Raw genomic sequence first — 15,717 nt, 5'->3', positions numbered from 1 at the left:
TGTCTTTCATTTAATGTCAAAAATAATAACACACAATATTACAGCTAAAACACCTGTCAGTTATCATCAGTTTTAGTGTTTCATTATTACGAAATTTTGTTTTGCTTCAGTCTTAAATTAATCTTTTCTAAGGTTTAAAAATAAATTTAGAAAAACATACGAGATAAACAAAACGTTAAACAAATAATGAAAACTAGTTTTCCATGTAACAAGTTTTGCTGTTTTTCTTCTTCTACTTCTAAAATCAAATTAATTTTATTTGTTTTGTTGTTTTCTCTCTTTAATTCAAAGAATTTTTATTTAAGAAAAATGTTAATAGAAGAAAAACGGCTTAACATGTTTTTCTATAGATTTTCCTTTTATTCAAATGGTTTATAAAGTTTTTTATGTGACAGTGGGTTTTCGAAAAGAAAACAAACAATTTTAACGTTTTTAAATCTATAGCAATTTGAAATCTAAGAATAATTCAATCATCCCAACTGTGCCTTACAGTGCCGTATTTGGTAAACAGTTGTGTATCTGCCTTTAAAAAAAGAACAAAATAGACAAAAAAGTATTAAAAAACAAAAACAAGTTTCTTATTTTTTTTTTAGTTTGAGTTTTATTTTAAGTCTTTTTTTTTTTTGTGCAAAATTATCTTTAACCGTAGTCTGTTTTTAATGGTTGGTATTTATCACACAATGCATTAAATACACATTAAACAGTGTGAAATATTGTTGAAGAAGAAAATAGTAATGTAAATATTATAACTACCAAATAAAGCAACACTGAAAAGTTAGTAAATGCTTGGAAAGTAGAAGAATGCAAATTAGTTTGTAATTTCAAAATGAGATTTCTAATAGAATTTGGCACTAATAAAACAGAAGTGTACCTATGTGTTCATTTTCTTTTTGAAGCTAGTGTCGCTTTATTTATTGTCCACACTGTAACAACTTTAGAAAATTAATTTCTCGCATACTTGACGAGTGCAGCTAATACTTTTCATAACTATCATCATAGTCATTGTATAAACTATATAGAAAAGTTTGTTTAGACCTTAAGTAAGCCATTAGAATTTTGCCATTGACTTGAAAAAATTATGCAATAAAAATAAACTACTAAGTTTCCACCCATTTAATAAATCAACATATAGGTATTAGCTTTAATTTTATATAGAAAAATCAGCTGAATCAGATGAAATTTGATTTTAAATTTAAAAATTTTGCTGATTTCAACATTTCATTTCAACTGCTCATATTTTGTTTTTGAAGAAAATAAATATTTATATAAGGGACATAATTTTTTTGTACTATTTGCTTATTAAGCTATATTTCAGTTCTAGTTTAATTCTAATTCAGTTCTAGCTGAATTCTAGTTCAAGTTCAGTTTTAGTTCAGTTCAGTTCAAGTTCAGTTCAAGTTCAGTTCTAGTTCAGTTCTAATTCAGTTCTAGTTCAGTTCTAGTTCAGTTCTAGTTCAGTTCTAGTTCAGTTCTAGTTCAGTTCTAGTTCAGTACTAGTTCAGTTCTAGTCAGTTCTAGTTCTAGTTCAGTTCTAGTTCAGTTCTAGTTCAGCTTCTAGTTCAGTTCTAGTTCAGTTCTAGTTCAGTTCTAGTTCAGTTCTAGTTCAGTTCTAGTTCAGTTCTAGTTCAGTTCTAGTTCAGTTCTAGTTCAGTTCTAGTTCAGTTCTAATTCAGTTCTAGTTCAGTTCTAGTTCAGTTCTAGTTTTGTCGTTGTTTTGTTCTAGTTCTGTTCTAGTTCTCTTCTTGTTTTGCTCTAGTTCTGGTTCTGTTCTAGTTCAGTTCTAGTTCTGTTCTAGTTCAGTTCTAGTCAGTTCTAGTTCAGTTCTAGTTCAGTTCTAGTTCAGTTCTAGTTCAGTTCTAGTTCAGTTCTAGTTCAGTTCTAGTTCAGTTCTAGTTCAGTTCTAGTTCAGTTCTAGTTCAGTTCTAGTTCAGTTCTAGTTCAGTTCTAGTTCAGTTCTAGTTCAGTTGTAGTTTTGTCGTTGTTTTGTTCTAGTTCTCTTCTTGTTTTGCTCTAGTTCTGGTTCTGTTCTGTTTTGTTCTGTTTTGTTCTGTTCTAGTTCAGTTCTAGTTCAGTTCTAGTTCAGTTCTAGTTCAGTTCTAGTTCAGTTCTAGTTCAGTTCTAGTTCAGTTCTAGTTCAGTTCTAGTTCAGTTCTAGTTCAGTTCTAGTTCAGTTCTAGTTCAGTTCAGTTCAGTTCTAGTTCAGTTCAAGTTCAGTTCTAGTTCAGTTCAAGTTCAGTTCTAGTTCAGTTCTAGTTCAGTTCTAGTTCAGTTCTAGTTCAGTTCCAGTTCAGTTCTAGTTCAGTTCTAGTTCAGTCTAGTTCAGATCTAGTTTCAGTTCTAGTTCAGTTCTAGTTCAGTTCTAGTTCAGTTCTAGTTCAGTTTTAGTTCAGTTCTAGTTCAGTTCTAGTTCAGTTTTAGTTCAGTTCAGTTCTAGTTCAGTTCTAGTTCAGTTCTAGTTCAGTTCTAGTTCAGTTTTAGTTCAGTTCTAGTTCAGTTCTAGTTCAGTTCTAGTTCAGTTTTAGTTCAGTTCTAGTTCAGTTCTAGTTCAGTCTAGTTCAGTTTTAGTTCAGTTCAGTTCTAGTTCAGTTCTAGTTCAGTTTTAGTTCAGTTCTAGTTCAGTTCTAGTCAGTTCTAGTTCAGTTCTAGTTCAGTTCTAGTTCAGTTCTAGTTCAGTTCTAGTTCAGTTCCAGTTCAGTTCTAGTTCAGTTCGAGTTCAGTTCTAGTTCAGTTCTAGTTCAGTTCTAGTTCAGTTCTAGTTCAGTTCTAGTTCAGTTTAGTTCAGTTCTAGTTCAATTCTAGTTCAGTTCTAGTTCAGTTCTAGTTCAGTTCTAGTTCAGTTCTAGTTCAGTTCTAGTTCAGTTCTAGTTCAGTTCTAGTTCACTTCTAGTTCAGTTCTAGTTCAGTTCTAGTTCAGTTCTAGTTCAGTTCTATAGTTCAGTTCTAGTCAGTTTAGTTCAGTTCTAGTTCAGTTCTAGTTCAGTTCTAGTTCAGTTTCTAGTTCAGTTCTAGTTCAGTTCTAGTTCAGTTCTAGTTCAGTTCTAGTTCAGTTCTAGTCAGTTCTAGTCAGTTCAGTTCAGTTCTAGTTCAGTTCTAGTTCAGTTCTAGTTCAGTTCTAGTTCAGTTCTAGTTCAGTTCTAGTTCAGTTCTAGTTCAGTTCTAGTTCAGTTCTAGTTCAGTTCTAGTTCAGTTCTAGTTCAGTTCTAGTTCAGTTCTAGTTCAGTTCTAGTTCAGTTCTAGTTCAGTTCTAGTTCAGTGTAGTTCAGTTGTAGTTCAGTTCTAGTTCTAGTTCAGTTCTAGTTCAGTTCTAGTAGTTCAGTTATAGTTCAGTTCTAGTTCAGTTCTAGTTCAGTTCTAGTTCAGTTCTAGTTCAGTTCTAGTTCAGTTCTAGTTCAGTTCTAGTTCGTTCTAGTTCAGTTCTAGTTCAGTTCTAGTTCAGTTCTAGTTCAGTTCTAGTTAGTCAGTTCTAGTTCAGTTCTAGTTCAGTTCTAGTTTCAGTTCTAGTTCAGTTCTAGTTCAGTTCTAGTTCAGTTCTAGTCTAGTCAGTTCTAGTTCAGTTCCAGTTCAGTTCTAGTTCATTATTTACAAACCATTCTCCCTTAAAGTTGCCATATGTTTATTAGTAAAGTACATAGTGCACTGGTTTCTTCATTGTAATTCAATAAATCCTCTTATTTCAATCCTTTTTCCATATAAATTTAAAATTAACAAATAATTACTTGTCATGTCAAATTTTTCTCAATCTATAAACATATAATTTTGTGTTGTTGCAATTTGTTGTTAGTACAAACTACGAAAGGCTGCTGGCAGCTTATAATTCCATATAATTCTTAAATAAAAACAACAGCAACGACAACAACAACATCGACAACATTTGTAAATATACAAAAAAAAAAAACTACATGAGATTTGTCTCTGTCTTTTGAGCTGCTGCTTCTGCTTCTGATGTTATATCTTATGAAAACCCGGAAATTATTGTTGAGAAAAAAAGTAGAAACGTATGTTTATATTAAAACTTGCAGCATCCTCAATCCCAAACAGCTGCAGTCGCAGCAGCAGCGTTAGCCAGCAACACACCCCAAATAAAAAAATACAACTTTTTTTTGCACAGTATTTATCCTGTTTTCTAGTGTAGTTGTTATTCTTTCTTTCTAGACATAGGTACATACATATATTATTTATTTCTTATACTGGGTGTGAGTAGTTTAAGATTTTACAGTAATACATCTGGGGACAGAAGGGGCCAAGTATAAGGGAAACGGTTGCCCGCCACTTTTATTCAAGATTTGAGGGCCTAACCACCAGCACTGGATGAGTTATTTAAGAATCATTACCGATCGTTGTAGTTAAGAAACTATTCTGAAACAATGAGTGCAAGCTGCTTCAGTTTTGAACAATACTGTATATACAAATTGTTGCATATATTCTTTCTAATACGGACTTGCAGCCGTTAAATGTTATGTCATGCCACAACATCATCTAGTTGCCGTAAAACTCGTACAATTTTGTAGAAGAAAAAAATAATACTATAAAGAGAATGAAAACAGACAGGATTTCTTTTTATTCAGGAAGGAAAGTTGTTTTTGTAATATGTTGTAGAACAAATGCTGTACAACAGAGATGGAAATTGGGGTACTTTTATATCCACAGATTTGTTAATAGATTAGGATAGTAATTCCAGTTTAGTTCTAATACTGTTCTAGCTCGGTATTAGTTCCGTTGTAGTTCAGTACTAGATCAGTTCTAGTTCAGCTTTAGTTCAGTTCTAGTTCAGTTCTAGTTCAGTTCTAGTTCAGTTCTAGTTCAGTTCTAGTTCAGTTCTAGTTCAGTTCTAGTTCAGTTCTAGTTCAGTTCTAGTTCAGTTCTAGTTCAGTTCTAGTTCAGTTCTAGTTCAGTTCTAGTTCAGTTCTAGTTCAGTTCTAGTTCAGTTCTAGTTCAGTTCTAGTTCAGTTCTAGTTCAGTTCTAGTTCAGTTCTAGTTCAGTTCTAGTTCAGTTCTAGTTCAGTTCTAGTTCAGTTCTAGTTCAGTTCTAGTTCAGTTCTAGTTCAGTTCTAGTTCAGTTTTAGTTCAGTTCTAGTTCAGTTCTAGTTCAGTTCTAGTTCAGTTCTAGTTCAGTTCTAGTTCAGTTCTAGTTCAGTTCTAGTTCAGTTCTAGTTCAGTTCTAGTTCAGTTCTAGTTCAGTTCTAGTTCAGTTCTAGTTCAGTTCTAGTTCAGTTCTAGTTCAGTTCTAGTTCAGTTCTAGTTCAGTTCTAGTTCAGTTCTAGTTCAGTTCTAGTTCAGTTCTAGTTCAGTTCTAGTTCAGTTCTAGTTCAGTTCTAGTTCAGTTCTAGTTCAGTTCTAGTTCAGTTCTAGTTCAGTTCTAGTTCAGTTCTAGTTCAGTTCTGTTCAAGTTCTGTTCTAGTTCTGTTCTAATTCAGTTCTAGTTCAGTTCTAGTTCAGTTCTAGTTTAGTTCTAGTTCAGTTCAGTTCAGTTCTAGTTCAGTTCTAGTTCAGTTCTAGTTCAGTTCTAGTTCAGTTCTAGTTCAGTTCTAGTTCAGTTCTAGTTCAGTTCTAGTTCAGTTCTAGTTCAGTTCTAGTTCAGTTCTAGTTCAGTTCTAGTTCAGTTCTAGTTCAGTTCTAGTTCAGTTCTAGTTCAGTTCTAGTTCAGTTCTAGTTCAGTTCTAGTTCAGTTCTAGTTCAGTTCTAGTTCAGTTCTAGTTCAGTTCTAGTTCAGTTCTAGTTCAGTTCTAGTTCAGTTCTAGTTCAGTTCTAGTTCAGTTCTAGTTCAGTTCTAGTTCAGCTCTAGTTCAGTTCTAATGCAGTTCTAGTTTATATCTAGTTCAGTTCTAGTTCAGTTCAGTTCTAGTTCAGTTCTAGTTCAGTTCTAGTTCAGTTCTAGTTCAGTTCTAGTTCAGTTCTAGTTCAGTTCTAGTTCAGTTCTAGTTCAGTTCTAGTTCAGTTCTAGTTCAGTTCTAGTTCAGTTCTAGTTCAGTTCTAGTTCAGTTCTAGTTCAGTTCTAGTTCAGTTCTATTTCAGTTCTAGTTCAGTTCTAGTTCAGTTCTAGTTCAGTTCTAGTTCAGTTCTAGTTCAGTTCTAGTTCAGTTCTAGTTCAGTTCTAGTTCAGTTCTAGTTCAGTTCAGTTCTAGTTCAGTTCTAGTTCAGTTCTAGTTCAGTTCTAGTTCAGTTCTAATTCAGTTCTAATTCAGTTCTAGTTCAGTTCTAGTTCAGTTCTAGTTCAGTTCTAGTTCAGTTCTAGTTCAGTTCTAGTTCAGTTCTAGTTCAGTTCTAGTTCAGTTCTAGTTCAGTTCTAGTTCAGTTCTAGTTCAGTTCTAGTTCAGTTCTAGTTCAGTTCTAGTTCAGTTCTAGTTCAGTTCTAGTTCAGTTCTAGTTCAGTTCTAGTTCAGTTCTAGTTCAGTTCTAGTTCAGTTCTAGTTCAGTTCTAGTTCAGTTCTAGTTCAGTTCTAGTTCAGTTCTAGTTCAGTTCTAGTTCAGTTCTAGTTCAGTTCTAGTTCAGTTCTAGTTCAGTTCTAGTTCAGTTCTAGTTCAGTTCTAGTTCAGTTCTAGTTCAGTTCTAGTTCAGTTCTAGTTCTAGTTCTAGTTCTAGTCAGTTCTAGTTCAGTTCTGTTCAAGTTCTGTTCTAGTTCTGTCTAATTCAGTTCAGTTCTAGTTCAGTTCTAGTTTAGTTTCTAGTTCAGTTCGTTCTAGTTCAGTTCTAGTTCAGTTCTAGTTCAGTTCTAGTTTAGTTCTAGTTCAGTTCTAGTTCAGTTCTAGTTCAGTTCTAGTTCAGTTCTAGTTCAGTTCTATCATTCAGTTCAGTTCTAGTTCAGTTCTAGTTCAGTTCTAGTTCAGTTTCTAGTTCAGTTTCTAGTTTCAGTTCTAGTTCAGTTCTAGTTCAGTTCTAGTTCAGTTCTAGTTCAGTTTCGTTTCAGTTTGTTCAGTTCTAGTTCAGTTCTAGTTCAGTTCTAGTTCAGTTCTAGTTCATTTCTAGTTCAGTTCTAGTTCAGTTCTAGTTCATTTCTAGTTCAGTTCTAGTCGTTCTAGTTCCGTTTCTAGTTCACTCTAGTTCAGTTTCTAATGCAGTTCTAGTTTATATCTAGTTCAGTTCTAGTTCAGTTCTAGTTCAGTTCTAGTTCAGTTCTAGTTCAGTTCTAGTTCAGTTCTAGTTCAGTTCTAGTTCAGTTCTAGTTCAGTTCTAGTTCAGTTCTAGTTCAGTTCTAGTTCAGTTCTAGTTCAGTTCTAGTTCAGTTCTAGTTCAGTTCAGTTCTAGTTCAGTTCTAGTTCAGTTCTAGTTCAGTTCTAGTTCAGTTCTAGTTCAGTTCTAGTTCAGTTCTAGTTCAGTTCTAGTTCAGTTCTAGTTCAGTTCTAGTCAGTTCTAGTTCAGTTCTAGTTCAGTTCTAGTTCAGTTCTAGTTCAGTTCAGTTCTAGTTCAGTTCTAGTTCTAGTTCAGTTCTAGTTCAGTTCTAGTTCAGTTCTAGTTCAGTTCTAGTTCAGCTCTAGTTCAGTTCTAATGCAGTTCTAGTTTATATCTAGTTCAGTTCTAGTTCAGCTCTAGTTTATATCTAGTTCAGTTCTAGTTTAGTTCTAGTTCAGTTCTTGTTCAGTTCTAGTTCAGTTCTAGTTCAGTTCTAGTTCAGTTCTAGTTCAGTTCTAGTTCAGTTCTAGTTCAGTTCTAGTTTTACTTCTAGTTCAGTTCTAGTTCAGTTCAAGTTCAGTTCTAGTTCAGTTCTAGTTTACTTCTAGTTCAGTTCTAGTTCGGTTCTAGTTCAGTTCTAGTTCAGTTCTAGTTCAGTTCTAGTTCAGTTCTAGTTCAGTTCTAGTTCAGTTCTAGTTCAGTTCTAGTTCAGTTCTAGTTCAGTTCTAGTTCAGTTCTAGTTCATTTTTAGTTCAATTCATGTTCAAGTTCAGTTCTAGTTCTAAGTGCAGTTCTGTTCCAGTTTAGTTCTAGTTCTGTTCTATTTCAGTTCTAGCTCTATTTCAATTCTAATTCAGTTTAGTTCCATCCGCAAACTGAATTTTATGACTCTATTTCAGTTTCCAGTCCTGCAGTGTGTAATCATTTTATGGAGCACAGCAAAACAGTGCTGTCTGAAAATAGTAGTAGATTCCAGTAAGTGTGTGTATTGTTGGGTAGTAAAGTAGTAGTAGTAGAAGTGGTTGCTGGAAAATAATATTTGCAGTTTGTTTATGTTTTTATTTTTTTTTTTTTTTTTTGTTTTGGCCGTTGTTTTGTTTTCGTTGTTTGTTTATATTATTTTTGCTGTGAATTTTGTGTGTTTGTGTATTATTTGGGAGTTAAATATTCCAAAGTGAAACTTGGCAATGTGGCTGAAAGCTGCCTTATTATTGTAAATTAAAAACCCCCCAAAAAAATGGCAACTCTGTAAACATACAATAGAGATGCTGCTGTTGTTCTTATTAAAGTTATATATTTTCTATAAAATTTATTATACAACGTATTAAATTGTCTGCAAAATGTACAATACATATATATTTTTTCTTCTGCAATATTATTATTATATATATATTTTTTTTTTTGCTTTTTAACCAATATTTATTGTTATGGTTTTTCTTTTTCTTCTTTTAAATCTTCTATTTTTATACAAATTTATTGTATTTTTCTAGCCTTATTTATTTTATTTTAATGCTGGCTTTCTTTCACTCTCTTTAGTTTTTAATTTATTGGAAAACTTGCAAAAAAAATAAACATTTGGTTTGTTTATTTTACTCTTCTGAGTTATTGCAAAACGTGACTTGTCATTCAATTTTCTTTAAAATATTATACATCTTCTATATTTTCTTTTTTCTGATGTTCATTTATTGAATAAATTATTTCAAAATCATTTGATTGAATTTAATTTTTGTTGTATTTTTATTTATCTTTACAGAAAAGTATCCTTCACTCTTCAGCACAACACGCCTTAAATTATTTGGATTATTTATACAAAAAAAAAAATTGTATATTGATTTTTTTTAAATAAACAACTTTAATTAATGATATAATTGGGTAAGTAATAATTAATTTTTTGATAAAATTGTAACAGTTTTAAAACTGCACATATAATCAAATTAGAAAATGTAATTAAATTCGAAAATTTTAAATGTTTTGAAAAGTACACATTCTGTAAAATTAAGTTTTTTGAGTCAAATCTTAATTTTTTTCTATAAACCTTTATTTCAAACATAATATTTTTAAAAAATCTTTCGAAAACTAAAGCAATATCTGAATTTAGACTTTCACAAATGTTGCCAGATTGTTTAAAAACTAAATTTCAATTTTCAAACTGTATATAGTTCAGTTCTAGTTTAGTTCCAATGCAGTTCTAGTTCAGTTCGTGTTCAAAATGTTGAATTTTTTAAAAATTTATAAATAATTTTTTAAATTTTTAACTTTTCCAGTGTTTTTCTCCTAAAATGTTCGTTATTTCCTTTAAAGTGGAAAATTATTATAGGTAATTATTTATTATGTAAATAATATTTAATTGATTATGGTTTCTTTCGACAAAAATTGCCTAAAACAACAAAATTATATTAAATATTTTATTATTTTTTTATTATTATTTATCGGAAATACTCCCTGAAGCATAAAATTTAAAATTTATTAAAAATAACAAAAAATACTTTGGGTGGAGTAAACACAAATACACAACTATTTTCTACCGGTAGTTATGTGGAAGACTAATGATTCTACTAACAACTTAGTACTAGATAAGTAACTAGTCGTTTTAACTTCAATTTATTCTAAAAAGTACAAATGTATTAAAAAAAATTATTTCTAGCTGAATTGTCTACAAGACAGTTTACCTATGATATATTAAGTAAAACTATACACTAAATCATAATTGTTCTCGGTGATTGTTAATTGAACCTCAAATAAAGCTAATATTATTGCCCATCAAGTAAACATTAAAATCACTGTATTTTATTTGTTATTATTGTTAATTTCCATTTTGTTTATCTTTATGTAGGTTTCGTTTGTATTGTTTTTACAAAATCACAATAACAACAAAATATAATGTGTTATTTTTTTTGTAATATTGTGTAGTATTGAAAAATTCATGTTATAAATTTTTTTTGCAGTATTTGTTAAAGCTTTAAAAAAAATTATGCAAAAAATTAAAACAACATAAAAAGAATTAGGTCAATTACAAATGTTGCTGCTGCTATGGTCATAATAGACACAAATACAAATAAAATAGAGTGTTTTTGAATTAATAAAAATACAACAAAAAAGTGACAATTTAAATTTAACTGAAAATTTAAATTGAATAATCGATAGATAGATAGATAGATAGATAGATAGATAGATAGATAGATAGATAGATAGATAGATAGATAGATAGATAGATAGATAGATAGATAGATAGATAGATAGATAGATAGATAGATAGATAGATAGATAGATAGATAGATAGATAGATAGATAGATAGATAGATAGATAGTAGATATATAGATAGATAGATAGATAGATGATAGATAGCTAGATTAGATAGATAGATAGATAGATAGATAGATAGATAGATAGATAGATAGATAGATAGATAGATAGATAGATAGATAGATAGATAGATAGATAGATAGATAGATAGATAGATAGATAGATAGATAGATAGATAGATAGATAGATAGATAGATAGATAGATAGATAGATAGATAGATAGATAGATAGATAAATAAATAGATAGATAGATAGATAGATAGATAGATAGATAGATAGATAGATAGATAGATAGATAGATAGATAGATAGATAGATAGATAGATAGATAGATAGATAGATAGATAAATAGATAGATAGATAGATAGATAGATAGATAGATAGATAGATAGATAGATAGATAGATAGATAGATAGATAGATAGATAGATAGATAGATAGATAGATAGATACATAGATACATAGATAAATAGATAGATAGATAGAAAATATCTATCTACGTCAGATTTAGTTCTAATCTAATTCTGTTCAGTTCTGCTCTAATTCCGTTCTAGTTCTCTTCTAACTGTGTTCCATTTCTGTTCTGCTTCTGATCAAGTCTTGTTCTAGTTCTGTTCTAGTTCTAGTTCTGTTCTAGTTCTGTTCTAGTTCTGTTCTAGTTCTGTTCTAGTCTGTTCTAGTTCTGTTCTAGTTCTGTTCTAGTTCTGTTCTAGTTCTGTTCTAGTTCTGTTCTAGTTCTGTTCTAGTTCTGTTCTAGTTCTGTTCTAGTTCTGTTCTAGTTCTGTTCTAGTTCTGTTCTAGTTCTGTTCTAGTTCTGTTCTAGTTCTGTTCTAGTTCTGTTCTAGTTCTGTTCTAGTTCTGTTCTAGTTCTGTTCTAGTTCTGTTCTAGTTCTGTTCTAGTTCTGTTCTAGTTCTGTTCTAGTTCTGTTCTAGTTCTGTTCTAGTTCTGTTCTAGTTCTGTTCTAGTTCTGTTCTAGTTCTGTTCTAGTTTTTCTAGTTCTGTTCTGTTCTAGTTCTGTTCTAGTTCTGTTCTAGTTCTGTTCTAGTTCTGTTCTAGTTATGTTGTAGTTCTGTTCTAGTTCTGTTCTAGTTATGTTCTAGTTCTGTTCTAGTTCTGTTCTAGTTCTGTTCTAGTTCTGTTCTAGTTCTGTTCTAGTTCTGTTCTAGTTCTGTTCTAGTTCTGTTCTAGTTCTGTTCTAGTTCTGTTCTAGTTCTGTTGTAGTTCTATTCTAGTTCAGTGCTCGTTCTTTCTAGTTCTGGTCAAGTTCTGTTCTAGTTCTGTTCTGTTGTTCTAGTTTGTTCTAGTTTGTTCTAGTTCTGTTCTAGTTCTGTTCTAGTTCTGTTCTAGTTCTGTTCTAGTTCTGTTCTAGTTCTGTTCTAGTTCTGTTCTAGTTCTGTTCTAGTTCTGTTCTAGTTCTGTTCTAGTTCTGTTCTAGTTCTGTTCTAGTTCTGTTCTAGTTCTGTTCTAGTTCTGTTCTAGTTCTGTTCTAGTTCTGTTCTAGTTCTGTTCTAGTTCTGTTCTAGTTCTGTTCTAGTTATGTTCTAGTTCTGTTCTAGTTCTGTTCTAGTTCTGTTCTAGTTCTGTTCTAGTTCTGTTCTAGTTATGTTCTAGTTCTGTTCTAGTTCTGTTCTAGTTCTGTTCTAGTTATGTTCTAGTTCTGTTCTAGTTCTGTTCTAGTTCTGTTCTAGTTCTGTTCTAGTTCTGTTCTAGTTCTGTTCTAGTTCTGTTCTAGTTCTGTTCTAGTTCTGTTCTAGTTCTGTTCTAGTTCTGTTCTAGTTCTGTTGTAGTTCTATTCTAGTTCAGTGCTCGTTCTTTTCTAGTTCTGTTCTAGTTCTGTTCTAGTTCTGTTCTAGTTCTGTTCTAGTTCTGTTCTAGTTCTGTTCTAGTTCTGTTCTAGTTCTGTTCTAGTTCTAGTTCTGTTCTAGTTCTGTTCTAGTTCTGTTCTAGTTCTGTTCTAGTTCTGTTCTAGTTCTGTTCTAGTTCTGTTCTAGTTCTGTTCTAGTTCTGTTCTAGTTCTGTTCTAGTTCTGTTCTAGTTCTGTTCTAGTTATGTTCTAGTTCTGTTCTAGTTCTGTTCTAGTTCTGTTCTAGTTCTGTTCTAGTTCTGTTCTAGTTCTGTTTTAGTTCTGTTCTAGTTCTGTTGTAAATCATGAAACGAATTAGAACTCGACTTAAGCAAGAAAAAAAAACAGCAATTATCCTTTCTACACTACATACTGCAAATTCTTTTTAAATATATTCCATAGTTTACGCTTTAACTTCTTTCTAACCAACCATTTCACACACCACCGACACCGTCATCCCAAACCATCATTATTGCAATTATTTCTTTCTTCTGATGAAAAGAAAAATAATAAACAAAGTAACAACGCCCACATATTTTTTTAATGAAATCTATACTCTAAACCTTACATAGCAGCCAACAAACAACATTATTATCATTATTTTTTATATTAAAAACAAAAAGAGAATATTTCACATTTTAAGTTTAACACTCTGTGTGTGCCTTCATTCATATTCAAATGGGACCGACTGAACACCCGCCCGACCAACCGACTGACTACTTACTTTGCCTAACTACCCATATAACCCAGCAACAACATTATTTTAATGCGAAAAAAAGTAGTTGAAAAAATGTAAGTCTTTCTTTTTATTTATACTTAAAATGAAAATTAAAAAAATAAAAATCCAAACAAATCCTCACTCATACATTGGCACAGAGATGTAAACAGAAATATTCTTTTTTTTTTCATTTTATATACAATTTGTGCAACAACAATAACACTTTAGAAAGAAGAAGAAGAACACAAGCAAAAAAAAAAAAAAAAAAAGAAGAAGCAGTATACAAAACATTTCATTTTCGGCCTTGTGCTAAAAAAAGAAAAATCCAACTGAAAATATGTTGTTATTTTTCTTCTTCTTTAAAGCCAGAGCTGAATTAAAATACACACTTGTATATATAGCATAAATGAGAGAGCAAAAAAATAAATAAAAACAAACAAAAACTGTTAAAAAATCGATAAAAGCAATTAATGCAAAAGCACCCTTAGCAGTCAGAGGCAGAGCTCAACATTTTTTCATTCATTTAAACAATATTGCCACCATGTTGAAATGGAATTACTAGGGCAACTAGAACAGAAAAAGCACGAGAAATTCATTTCTAGTTCAGTTCTAGTTTAATTCTAGTTCCGTTATAGTTCAGTTCTAATTCAGTTCCAGTTAACATTAAGTTCAGTTCTAGTTTCGTTCTACTTCAGTTCTAGTTCAGTTCTAGTACAGTTCTAGTTCAATTCTAGTTCAGTTCTAGTTCAGTTCTAGTTTAGTTCTAGTTCAGTTCTAGTTCAGTTCTAGTTCAGTTCTAATTCAGTTCTAGTTCAGTTCTAGTTCTAGTTCAGTTCTAGTTCAGTTCTAGTTCAGTTCTAGTCAGTAGTTCTAGTTCAGTTCTAGTTCAGTTCTAGTTCAGTTCTAGTTCAGTTCTAGTTCAGTTCTAGTTCAGTTCTAGTTCAGTTCTAGTTCAGTTCTAGTTCAGTCTAGTTCAGTTCTAGTTCAGTTCTAGTTCAGTTCAGTAGTTCAGTTCTAGTTCAGTTAGTTCATTCTAGTTCAGTTCTAGTTTCAGTTCTAGTTCAGTTCTAGTTCAGTTCTAGTTCAGTCTAGTTCAGTTCTAGTTCAGTTCTAGTTCAGTTCAGTCAGTTCAGTTCTAGTTCAGTTCTAGTTCAGTTCTAGTTCAGTTCTAGTTCAGTTCTTGTTCAGTTCTAGTTCAGCTCTAGTTCAGTTCTAGTTGAGTTCTAGTACAGTTCTAGTTCAGTTCTAGTTCAGTTCTAGTTCAGTTCTAGTTCAGTTCTAGTTCAAGTTCAGTTCTAGTTCAGTTCTAGTTCAGCTCTAGTTCAGTTCTAGTTCAGTTTCTAGTTGAGTTCTAGTACAGTTCTAGTTCAGTTCTGTTCAGTTCTAGTTCAGTTCTAGTTCAGTTCTAGTTCAGTTCTAGTTCAGTTCTAGTTCAGTTCTAGTTCAGTTCTAGTTCAGTTCTAGTTCAGTTCTAGTTCAGTTCAGTTCTAGTTCAGTTCCAGTTCAGTTCTAGTTCTAGTTCAGTTCTAGTTCTAGTTCAGTTCTAGTTCCGTTCTAGTTCTGTTCAGTTCAGTTCTAGTTCAGTTCTAGTTCAGTTCTAGTTCAGTTCTAGTTCAGTTCTAGTTCAGTTCTAGTTCAGTTCTAGTTCAGTTCTAGTTCAGTTCTAGTTCAGTTCTTGTTCAGTTCTAGTTCAGTTCTTGTTCAGTTCTAGTTCAGTTCTTGTTCAGTTCTAGTTCAGTTCTAGTTCAGTTCTAGTTCAGTTCTAGTTCCGTTCTAGTTCTGTTCTAGTTCAGTTCTAGTTTACTTCTAGTTCATACACTAATAGATGGATAGTTCATGGATAGTTCATAGATTGATCAATATTCATCAAAAATTTCCATTTCTCTAAAGTTTTAAATTTTTTAATTTTTAATTTAATCATTTTAATTTCAATAAAAAATTAAATTTACATATTTGCTTTAAATTCCACAAGAAGTTTTCTTAAATATATTTTCATTTAAAAAATCTGCACTATTTTACAACTCTGTTCTACATATTCATCAAACACAATGAACATTAACAGTTATAAACATCATCATCATTGTTATTAACAACGTCATCATTGTTGTCGGTAGTCTGCAGTAGCAGCAAACAAACAATAATGATAGCAACAATAACATCATCAGCAACCTAAAAACCAACCCAATAACGGGTATTATAAACCACCCCCAACCCCACCGTATCTCAAATACACATACATACATACAAAAATCAAATATTTTGTGGAAAAACTCTTGTAAAGGAGAGAGACAGGGGAGTTCTGCCAGCATGAGAATGGTTGCAAATTATTGTTGAGTTTATATATATTTTTTAGTACTTTTTTTTAGCAGCTCTGCTCCGTTTCAGCTGCAACTCTGCCTGCTATTTGCAGCCATATCAGCCTTAATGGGTTTTTGTTGGGTGGGTGGTTGAGATGTTTATATATATTTATTTTTTTTTGGATCTGGGGTAGAATTTTTTTTATATGATTTTTGCTTAAAAGAAACACGACATAAATGCGTTACGCTTAAATGAAATTGGAATTTTGTTCTTAATTTTTTATTTTTTTTTTTGTTTTGTTCTATCTTTTACTTTAATTTTTATGGAATTTAATATTTTTACTTAAATTGGGGGAAATTTTAGTCTGACTGGTTTGTGTTTTGTTTTTTAAAGAGATTTTAGTAAATTTAAGGGAATTTAAAGGAGTTTTAGTAAGAATTTTTATTT

The 15,717-nt window shown here is 31.4% G+C and overlaps 1 protein-coding gene across 4 annotated transcripts in view; it reads left to right on the top strand.

Annotated features, from left to right (window-relative positions):
* Positions 1 to 15,717, top strand: part of LOC119607774 (histone-lysine N-methyltransferase, H3 lysine-79 specific) — a 114,713-nt gene that overhangs the window by 59,770 nt on the left and 39,226 nt on the right. For all 4 annotated transcript variants that reach the window (XM_037961879.1, XM_037961878.1, XM_037961881.1 and 1 more), the window contains one exon: positions 8,862 to 8,980. The gene's annotated coding sequence lies outside the window, so the exon portion shown is untranslated. The remainder of the gene's footprint in view (positions 1 to 8,861; positions 8,981 to 15,717) is intronic.

Source organism: Lucilia sericata, unplaced genomic scaffold (genome assembly GCF_015586225.1).
Source record: "Lucilia sericata isolate MDLA Ls3-8-SP2 unplaced genomic scaffold, ASM1558622v1 Contig000746F_arrow, whole genome shotgun sequence".
Classification (NCBI taxonomy): domain Eukaryota; kingdom Metazoa; phylum Arthropoda; class Insecta; order Diptera; family Calliphoridae; genus Lucilia; species Lucilia sericata.
This window is presented reverse-complemented; position numbering and strand designations above follow the sequence as displayed.